At 35.4% G+C, this 12,205-nt stretch overlaps 1 protein-coding gene across 1 annotated transcript in view; it reads right to left on the reverse strand.

Moving 5' to 3' along the window:
- PTPN14 (protein tyrosine phosphatase non-receptor type 14) overlaps window positions 1–12,205 on the reverse strand; it is a 1,716,286-nt gene that overhangs the window by 377,114 nt on the left and 1,326,967 nt on the right. The window lies entirely within an intron of this gene.

The following is a 12,205-nucleotide window of genomic DNA, read 5'->3' on the forward strand; positions in this document are numbered from 1 at the left end:
TTAAATTCAATCATACCCCAATGTCTTTTTAACTAAATACAGAAACTTTATTTGGGGGAACTGGTGGCCACAGTGGGAAGACAAAAGAACAAAGACAAGGCAATGGCAGCGATCCCTTTACTTTGTACTGGCCCAAGAGTGGAATGAGCTCCAATCAGCTGCTTGTCGGGTTAGGCAAGCCAGCCATTGTACCATATGTACCAACATGAGAGGGTGAGGATGTTACTCAGCATTCCAGTGCAGAGTACTTGAAGTAAAACAGGTTTATTTTCTTTACGTTATTCTTGATACAGGGGTAGTAGTGGTGGTTACAGTAGTCATGCTAGATGTAAAGCTAAAGCTGGGTAATGGACAGGCTAGCTAAACGGTAACAGAGACTTGTTCCTTTCAAGTCAAAGTAGCAAGAAGTTAATATCATATTCTACCTTTTCACTTGACAGATGTTTAAGAGCACTTAGTCTGTGTGGAGATGGAAAACTGACCAGTGACTCCATGATACACAGACCTTACAAGTTAAAAATGATTTACCTGCCTGTACCTACACATGTGTACATATATACATGCACAAGTACATGTACACACAAACACATGCAAAAAAAAAAAGCAATTCTTTTTTATAATCTTTTCCCCTTTTCAACTGCAAGAGTTATCAGCAAATAATGCATATAGCCTCAGGCCATAATTGCTCAAGTAAGTCTCCAGTCACCAAAAACTAATAATAGCTCTGTGGTATGTATTTCAAAACAGCATCTGTATGGGTAACCACAATAATTAAAATTACACAGTCTGGCAGTCGGTGCTACAAGAAAAAGTTTAAAGGCAACTTAAGAAAAGTTCAGTTGATGTAATAACTTATACTTGCAATTAGAACAAACAAAAAACACCTTAGCCTCTGAGAAGAGCACACTTTATTCTTTTAGTTAAGCACCTTCATTCCCCACTTCTCAAAAGAACATCAGAACTAAAACATAGCTGATTAAGCTCATATTTATAAGCTTCATGTGACTCAAGTTAATTAATAATTTAAAATCATAAACACTCTAAAATATATATCACATTTAAAATACTGTTATACTCCAACTATACACACATACACACACGTGTGTGTGTGTGTGTGTGTGTGTGTGTGTGTGTATATATATATATATATATATATATATATATATATATATGTATGTATAGATATATACATATATACAGATATATATATAAGTCAAATGTAAAATCCAAGGCATACACAGGAACGAAAACAGCAGTCACGTTCAGAAGAAACGTATAAATCCACAAATCGAACCAAAAATCCACAGTTATTGCCAACACCGTAGTAAAATATAAAACTAGTTTATTGCACATAAAAGTAAGCGCTTTCACCTAACGGCTTCATCAGACTATGACACAACCCATAAAATGATTACTTTAAATAACAAGAAGTCACAGCTGATTGGTTCAAAATTTCAAGCACATCATAAAAATCAATCATTTAAAATAAAGTATACAGCACCCACATGGTAAAATATATAATGTTTACATAAATATTAATATAATAATAATAAACCTGTAGAACAAAAGGAAAGAAGGGAATACTTATTAATGACTAGGTTTAAATATCCTTCTCTTCCTCAAAATGGGTTGCAATTGAACTTTATCATTTAAACCAGGGGATTTATCTGCTCTACAGTGGATAATCCATTTTAATTCACATTCCTGGGTATAATTATCAATATCCCCTCCTCTAATGTTTGGAGTTATAATTTGTATAATGCAGAACTTGAAAGAATGTGCGGCTCCTAGTTGTTTACAGTGTTTAGCTAGGGCATTGTGTTCAGAGCCTGTACGTATATGATAGACATGTTCCCTAACGCGTTCGCTTAACTGTCTATTCGTTTTCCCAATAACTGTGGATTTTTGGTTCGATTTGTGGATTTATACGTTTCTTCTGAACATGAGTGCTGTTTTCGTTCCTGTGTATGCCTTGGATTTTAAATTTGATTTATTTTATTTGTATCACAGGAACGTTTATCCCTTTGTTGGGTGCATCTTTGCTTTCGTGGTTTATTTTATCTTTTTTGTACCGCAAGGGGAGGATGGCAGTCAGTTTGAACAACAGCGTTGAGTTGCCATACACGTTAGAGGAATCTGTTATGCTTAACCAGAAGTCAGTCCGTTTTCAGGACTGTGTAGCTGGCGTGGATAATTAACTTTTGTTTTATGAACCTGATGTGGAACAAGAATCTGAACCTGACAGAGAAGCGAGTTTAGTTCACCTCGGTGAAGACCTGAATAGGTTGGAGGTTGATTTTTTGAAACTAAAGAGACTTCCGTTGCAACGGCAACATTTTGAGGCATGTATCCAGAAATGAATTGTACCGCGTGGTTTACGCGTGCTGAAAATGCCGACATCAGGTAACTTTTATCCTGAGCTGCTGCTTAAATGGCAGCAGCTAAATCTTGAACTTAGTTTTAATTATATGAGGTTATTAAACGACTTTTACCAGTCTGAAGAGGAACTCTTGAGAAGTAAAGTGATTGAACAGTATAAATTAATTAATGCTAAATATTCCACAACAAAAGTAGAGATAGGTTTGGACAGATTAATGGACAATGTTTTATTGTATGAAAAACGTCTCTTGGAACAGAAAAGGAACAAGATGTTGAGAGACGTTAAAGATTTTAAATTAGGCCACGTTTTTACTTGGCCGAGACAGAATACTAATGACTTGGTCATTAGAACTGCTGAATCGAATACTAATGTTGGTTTAAATGATGTGAATAAGAAAAGTGATAGTAATGTATTTTCTGATTCTAATGTTGTTAATGTGAATTTGAATGATAGAAACAATGTGGAAACTGGTTTGCTATCATTATGTCGACGTGCATTTGCACGGTTATGAAGTATTCGAACATCAGATGTTCGAATACTTCATATTACGGCAGGTGACATGAGCGAAGGTTTGCATTGCGAATGAACTGTGCATTCGCAATTCTAACTTTTGGTCATGGGAGGGGATCGCGGTACAGTGCGGTTAGGGAAATGCATCCCTTTCCTCACTGTAGTGCGATCTCGGAGTTGGAATATTAAGTTAGGGGGGTGTGGGGGGCGCAGCCCCCCTGCATAACTGTGTGTTCAGTTAGGTAGAGGTAGGTGATTATGGGAAGGGTGGGCGTGCTGTGTAATGCCGTAAATGTCGCAAGCGACATTTTCGACAATACACCCTTGTTTTCGAGTTTACTATTATTCGAAAATGTTCATTTTCGATGCATAAATTCGAAAATAAAGACATTATTTATTTTTACTTTCGAATTTATGATAGTAAACCGTGGAAACTACTATTGGTAATAATGATGAAGTATCTGCAACAATTGTCGAACCTGTTGTACCTGTTAATGTAAATATTAATGTGAATCATGGTTCCAATTCACCTTGTAATACTGCAAGGTTAGAGAGTTCAAATAATGAGCCTGTAGTGAGAAAGAAGGTTAATAGTAATAAATCCACTACTACTAACAGTGGAAATAATAATGTGCAAACCCCTTTCCCGATAGCCATGCCCATATATACTGGGAGACACAGATCTATGAGCAGGGGACGGCACAAACGGAAAGTGTCAGGGGGAGACCATTCCGGCCCCACCTTGAAGAAGATGTGGGAGAAAGTAGAAGGTCGTTAGTGGTAAATTTATCACAGAGAGCATTAAGTGTATATGAAGAGCAAGTTATTAACAAAGGGTTGAGTTTTATACCCACGAGTGATGGTGATATAACTGAATCTATATTAGATGTCAGAATGTTTGTACGTAATGTCCAACTTAAGTTGGATTTTGGTAATAATGAGAGAGAATCTGGTGGTATTCCATCAGTTATATTTCGACCTAATAGTATATATACACCAATGTTACATCCTTTATTGGATACCTTCTCAAGATTGGTAGAGAATGATTTATATAAATATTACAATGAAGAACGGCAACACAATACTGGTGGTCGTAGACACAATTTAACTTTCCAACAGAGAAAAGCACTTTCTGATTTGAGGAAAGACTGGTCTATAGTCATTAGACCAGCTGATAAGGGAGGTCCTATTGTGTTGATGGACCGTAATGATTATTTTGAAAGCATGGAAAGATTGTTAGATGATGAAGTTTTTTATGAAAAAATTGATATGAATGAGGTTGTTAGTAAGGTTTTTTGAGTATATGATATGTTGGATGACTTGGTTAAAAGTCATAACATCACATTTGATTTGTTTAAATACCTAAAAATTTGCAATCCTTTAATACCAGTAATACAAGGCCTACCGAAGGTTCATAAATCTTTAATTGAGACACCAATGAGACCTATAGTTGCTGGGGCAAGGGTGGCTCACTGAACCTTTTTCTATATTTTTAGAATACCATCTTAGGCCTGTAGTGGATGCTAATCACATAATTTTGAAGGACAGTAAGCAATTTATTTTAGATCTTTATGCTTACACTCAGACTTTGAATGATTATGATCATTATTTCTTGGTTGCTTTGGATGTGACTAGTTTGTTTACCGTCATACCTAATGATTTAGGCGTTCTTAGAGTGCAGCATTATTTAAACACAAAATCAGATCTGGACAATGAGACTATAGATCTCTTGGCACTGTTCTTAGAAAAAGTACTTTATAACAATGTGTTCATTTTTGATGAAAATATCTACCTTCAGAAAGATGGCGTAGCTATGGGCACTCATTGTGCCAATAGCTATGCCAACATTGTAATGGCAGACTGGGAAGAGGAATCATTGTTTCCCTTAGAAGCCTTTCGAAAATATGTTGGCTTCTACAGAAGGTTTGTAGATGACCTCTTCCTGGTTTGGAAGGGTGATGAAACTAGCCTTTTGAGTTTTGTGGATGTTATGAATAATTTAACTGGGTTTCTTAGGTTTACATTATGTTTTTCTTTGTCAGATATATCCTTTTTGGATGTTGGTATTATCAGACTTGAAAATGGCCTTTTGAATACTTCTGTCCATAAGAAGCTTGCTATAGGAATACTCTGTTACATAGACATAGTATGCATCCTAGATATGTATTTGACAATGTATTAAAAGGTCAAATTATGAGAGCATCAAGACTTAACCAGTCCCATGAAGGATATTTACGTGAACTATCAGGACTTAAGGATAGACTTGTTGATAGATGTTACAGTGAAGCAGATGTTGATAAGGCTGTTATGGCGGTAAATGAACTGAGAAATACAAGGGCACGTCCATATTTTTCGGATTGGGTTAACAGTGGTGATTTTGCCCATGTCACGAAGCCTTGTGAAATGAGAATACCCATGTACTACACAAGAGATATAGGATATATAAAAGGGGTAATAGAGAAGTACTGGGATACCCTCTTACTTGATAGTTGTGTTAGTGAACTTATGGGTCTTAGACCTAAGTTTGTTTTTAAGAACAAGCTAAATTTAAGGCGTATGTTATGTCATCTCCCTATGAAGTTTGATAATGTTAGGTCTAACACCCTTGATTATAACACTGTACCTTGTAATAGTTGTAATCAATGTTTATATATAGATACTAGCAAAAAAATTTTAAACATCCTGTTACTGGAAAAGAATTTCTGTTTCACATTAAGACTAATTGTTTGAGCTGCAATGTTGTAGATCTTGCTAGGTGTGTATCCTGTGCATCGTTCTACATTGGGAAAACGAATAGACAGTTAAGAGAACGCATTAGGGAACATGTCTATCATATACGTACAGGCTCTGAACACAATGCCCTAGCTAAACACTGTAAACAACTAGGAGCCACACATTCTTTCAAGTTCTGCATTACACAAATTATAACTCCAAACATTAGAGGAGGGGATATTGATAATTATACCCAGGAATGTGAATTGAAATGGATTATCCGCTGTAGAACAGATAAATCCCCTAGTTTAAATGATAAAGTTCAATTGCAACCCATTTTGAGGAAGAGAAGGATATTTAAACCTAGTCATTAATAAGTATTCCCTTCTTTCCTTTTGTTCTACAGGTTTATTATTATTATATTAATATTTATTTAAACATTATATATTTTACCATGTGGGTGCTGTATACTTTATTTTAAATGATTGATTTTTATGCTGTGCTTGAAATTTTGAACCAATCAGCTGTGACTTCTTGTTATTTAAAGTAATCATTTTATGGGTTGTGTCATAGTCTGATGAAGCCGTTAGGTGAAAGCGCTTACTTTTATGTGCAATAATCTAGTTTTATATTTTACTACGGTGTTGGCAATAACTGTGGATTTTTGGTTCGATTTGTGGATTTATACGTTTCTTCTGAACGTGACTGCTGTTTTCGTTCCTGTGTATGCCTTGGACTTTACATTTGACTTATTTTATTTGTATCACAGGAACGTTTATCCCTTTGCTGGGTGCGTCTTTGCTTTCAAGATATATATATATATATATATATATATATATATATATATAGACAGATATAGATATACACACACACACACACACACACACACACACACACACACACACACACACACACACACACTAATAGTCTTAAAACAGTAATAATTAATGAACATGTAATAAGAAAATACTATTTAATGCCCTGGTAAATATTTCAAATAACACTTAAAATTTATAGCATCACTTAACCCTGGCAATTATCTGCATTTAAATAACAATTGCTAGTTTAATTCTTTAACTTCCAGTGTATTATTCAAATCACCTTTTCTAAAATTGTCATTTACTTGTACAACATCAAAGAACGGGCTTTTTTAAGTTTCTACATACAACTGAATGCTTAAATAAGGCATTAGAGGAATCTTGTTTTTAATGAAATACAAATGTTAAAATAATCTTTTTGAGAGTCTCATTGTGATTTTACCTACATAGAAGCTCACACAAAATAATACTTAGCAATGTAAACCACATTTGTTGAATTACAGTCAAAATGTCTATTAACACCGTGGGTTCTGTCCTTATCTTCTAAATATAAGCATGGACTATTATTGATGAACCTACAATATTTACATAATCCACAACTGTAAGTTATTTTCTTTATCTGGCATGGGATGTGGTATACTAAAATCATCCCTTTCCAGTAAGGATTTTATATTCCTTCCCTTTTTCTACTGGTAAATAAAGGTTTAGAACCCAGAGTTATAAACATGTTACAATTTCTGCTTATAACATTCCAGTTTATTGGTTTATTCTTTCTACTGCTGTACAAACTACAAAAATGGGGATGGCAAAACTAGTGGTGTAGTACTCCTTATCAATATCCACCCTTGGTAAACCAGCTTTTAAAATAGGCTGACATTTATTCTTATTTCTGAAAAAAATCCTTTGCAGTTTTATCTAAGTCAACTGAATTATATATTCTGCTAACAACTAATTCAGTAAAAAAAAATCTAATTCTTATTTGCATCATTTGGATTTTTCTTGAGTTGTCCTACATTACTTGTTTTGAGCATTGGGAGAACAGTATTTATACTGATTTAAATATGTCAATTCAACACCAATAGATGTAAATGATGACATATTTACCAGTACTCCCCACCTTACTAAACATGAGTGATGATACAAAAATTCAGAGTCACTTTTTGACACAAATGGGATCTTTAAAAAGAGTGTTGAATGTTGGTAAAACTACATATGGGCTAGGAGCTGGCATAAATGCCAGTAGTGACAGGGGTCCAGGGAAGTAAATATTGTGGGAAGAAATAGCCAGGGAATTGTTATGGCTAGGCTTGTATAGGGCTGATAGCCTAGTACCAATGTACACACCTAGTGGGAACAGTACTATTTTGGTTGTGATTGACTTGGGCCACAGACATGCACAAGTGATAAATAACAGTCCCATGACTACATGCAGCAGTGCCAATGCATTTTGCATGGACAATTGCAATTAAAGAACCTGTCTGAATGTTAATTCTAATCCTTTTAGTGACACAGGTTTTATAAACAGACATTTTTATGGACCTCCAAGTTCAGATTTGAAAGACCTTATAAAACAGTGAGAAAAACAATTGATCAAGTACTAATCCATAATTTATAACAATTTATTCTTCAGTAAATGTACAGAACTAAAGTTAGTCCCTCTAGGACTTAGATTAAGTAAGTTCCCTATGAATACCTCTTACACTGACACCATTTATCTGAAAATTACTAAATTATTCAACAATACTGGCATTCAGTGCATAAAAATACTCCACAAACATAACTGGTTACATAAAAATGAAACCACTAATCTGTATCATAAAACCAATAAATACTAGTTTGTCTTCAGAAGGATAGGTCTCCATTACAGGACCTCCTCCTAGTTGCATGCATGCCTAGTTATTTCCTCTCATGAATCAACTACCAAAACACAACCCCAAGAAAAAGTGAACTAAGGGTACTCCAAAAAGACAGCGGCATCATCCAGTGTGAGCCATGTTAACTTTTGGCCAAACAGACTACAAAATGTACAAAGCAGGAATGCCATGTTTTCCAGCTCAGTGTTCATAGTATCACTGCAATACTTAATTTATACTGAATATACTAATTCCAGAGAACCATTCAAAACTTCATAATTTACTCTAATAATTTAACTACTTGTGGCTTTCTGGCACACACTCAGTGTGAGGCAATCCTCTACCCCGAACTAGTAGCATGGCTATTTTATAACTTGAATCTAGGAAACAAAAATAAATATATTTGTCTATCTTTGTAATACGTCAGGGATTCAGACTACTTACTGTTTCAACTTCCCTTTCCTTCAAATTAGAATTATCCCATGGAACCAAGTTAAACCAATTGACTTTTCTCCACAAAATCCTTCACCAATCTGGCAAAATCCTCACCCTCCAAAATCGAATACTTTCACACTCAAACAATAGAACACTATGCTCAAGTAATACATTACTATTACAGGTAACAAAGGCCAACAACACAGCAAGCGAGTCTCTGTTCTCCAACTTCATATCTAAAAAATGGAAAGCTCTACCCCACAATATAGTGTCCCATTCTTCCTTAACAAACATCTGACAGGTACATGGCTATGATCCTGGACCAACCCTAGTTAACTCATTCCCTCCAGTACAGCTCTTTTGTGTGTGTACCTTTAACTCCCAGTGGGTGTGGCTTGAGCCTTTAAAAAATGAAGTTATCACCTTATATTTCTAGCCTTTACAAAATGAAGTTATCACCTTATATTTCTAACAAATACTCATTGACAGAGGTCAAACATCAATACAATTGCATTTGTAATCATGTTCACTTCAAACTAAAATATTCTGATACCTTGTATTTAGCATGGTTTTGGAATTATTAATTCAAATATGAACCAGCAATACTTAATGCCTAGAGGTGCAGTAGGAGGTAACTGCAGAAACACCCAGAGGTACACTCGGCTGTAATGAGTTAATTCACCCTCAATTTCTGAAGCTAACTAACACACTTGCCTCAATCAAACTACCAAACTACTAACCTCAGCAGTCTGAGGCTCTCATTTCTCAACACCTGCTTATTCTGCAACACTATATATCAACTAGACAATAAATCTCCAGTGTACAATGTCTACCTAAAAAGGCCTAAGTATGTAAAACTCCAACAGGAATTTTATCATATCCCTTCAGATAAGACTATGTACTGTGTTGCTACCTAAATGTTAAAGTGTAGGATCAACTCTGACCACTACATTTTTTTAAATACTCTTACTTGTACCTTTCACTCAACTAGATTTACTATCATACTTTCTGTACCACAGTTCTGTACATTGTATGTTTGTTATTTTCCCTGTATATTTCAAACTCTAATTTAAATCGTATTTGCATCTGACAACTGGTATCACTGTACTTTATATTGTTTTTCATTGTCATTTTACTTTGAACTGTAATATAATCATATCTGTATCTGGTATTTGTATCTTATATATGGAGCTTTTCTCCCTGGGCCTATGCTGAAAAGGGGCCTGTGTCCAGTCGGACTTTCCCACTTACCAAATGTAAAATAAATAATAAATAAATAAAAACCTTATAAAGTGAGATTGATAACAGGGTAAGCATGTACAAAACCACCATAACTTAAATGAAATACATACCTTAAGTATCTTACTGATTGTTTTTTCTTTACTACTACTCTAATGCATGTTCATGCTGCCTAGTTCAGCCCTCACTCTCCTCAGGCTTCACCCTGCTCCCCTACCCCCAATTCCCACCCACCCCCACTACTTCTAAATTTACACCTGCCTAACTCCACTCCAGTCTCTCTATCCAATCAGCACCACCAAGTAATTAACCTAACAAATCCCCTACTTTCAGCCCCTCCCACTCTCTACCACACACCCAAATACATCCAACCTTTCTAAGTGATACCATATCTCACTCAATAAGACTCACCCTAGACTCTTTTCTGCTCCTATCTTTTACATAGATATCTGCTCAATTTATACTACTACTAATATCCCATCTCATCACATTACCCTTTTTACATTACTTTCAGCTCATACTCCACTTCATACTTCCACTGTTACCTCCATACCTACAAATCTGTCTCACCCCAATGGTTTCTGTAATATCTCCCCTCAGCTATTTCCCAATACTCCAATATACTACTCTACTCCTAAAATCCTTAGCACACCCCATACTAAACCACACTTTAAACCACTTGCATTTACTGCTATTAAACCATAACATACTAAACTATCTCCCTATTAAACAATGTGGAGCCAGCCACACAAATCCTGGTCCCTTCCCTAATACACACTCTAGAAAGCATACAAAAAGCCTAAATATAGTGACACTAAACCTTAGAAATCTACGAAACAAAATATCCCACTTTTTATACATGGATTAATCAATGCAAACCTGATATCCTTGCATTAACTAAAACATGGCTAAATTCTCATGTAAAGGACTCAGAAATCATACCCTCAACTAATAACTAGACTTGATAGAACATATAAGAAAGGAGGAGGTGTAGCCCTACTCTATCCAAATACCTTTAATACCACTCCTTTTACTAACTGCATTCCAACATTCGCAAATGCAAAGATCCTTGCATCTTTTCTAAATCTGAAAAGCACCAAAAGTACTTTCTGCGTAGTTCTGTATAATCCCCTGGCCAGAATATACTCATCCTCAAATACATACTAGCATGGGTCTCACAAACAATTAACAATGAGGCAATTATTTTTGGTGATCTCAATATCGATTGGCTAATGCTCTCATCTGAAAATGCAACTAATAGCATAAACCTCTTTGGTTTTACTCAAACCATCAACTCTCCTAATACATACAGTAAAAACTATACCCAACAATCCATATTAGACTGGATTCTTGTATCCAATCCTGCTAGTTTTATGATACTCTAACTGATTACCTACCCATCTATGCCCTCAGAATCACCACTCACCTAACTAAGAAAAACATTCTGAAAAACATCCACAACCTAACAAACTTTTCTCAGGATATTTTTAATGAAGCACTAATGCATACATATTGGTCAATTCTGAAACATCTCCCTCTAAACAAAGCAGTCCAATATTTTAACTACTTAATGCCCTTGCCCTAAAGTGCACTAAAATGATTAGAAACAATCCTGCTTTTTAGTTAACCAAAGCATGTAAAAATAATATGAAAAAAAAAAGAGATGAAGCCTGGAGTTACTGGCAACAAAATAAAAATGCTGTAAATCTACAAGTAACTCCACAATCAAGTAAAAAAGCAATTTAACAAAGATAAAAAAATATATTATACCCACATCCAACATGAGCACAGATCTAACCCAAAAAGTTCTGGTCCTCACTCTCATCTCTACCCTATCCAGAGACCAAAAAAGACTACTGTCCATGCCCCGATGCCCCATCTCTACAATAACTAATGACTTCAACCCTCATTTTATACAATCTATTGCTTCACTTATCTCAAATCCCCCACACACTAGGTCCTCTACTTCCACAGCTACCTTCAATCCTACCTTCTCTTTACCCTTTGACCGGCACCTCTATAACCTATAACCCCCCAAACTCCTCCCCCCCATAAGTCATCCAAATTTCCTCTTTAACCTGTCCTTACAAGTTTCACAAAAAATTATTAAGTAAACTTAAACCTTGCTCTACCTCTGCAAATAATCTCCTATCAGAGTTCCTTAAATTAGTTGCTGACACTATTCCATACCCCATCAGTATACTTATCAACAGATCCACTTCTGAATAAAAAGTTCCAAATATATGGAAAATATCACA

The sequence above is a fragment of the Protopterus annectens genome, chromosome 1.part0, assembly GCF_019279795.1.
Source record: "Protopterus annectens isolate FY-2018-M chromosome 1.part0, PAN1.0, whole genome shotgun sequence".
NCBI classification, from domain to species: domain Eukaryota; kingdom Metazoa; phylum Chordata; order Ceratodontiformes; family Protopteridae; genus Protopterus; species Protopterus annectens.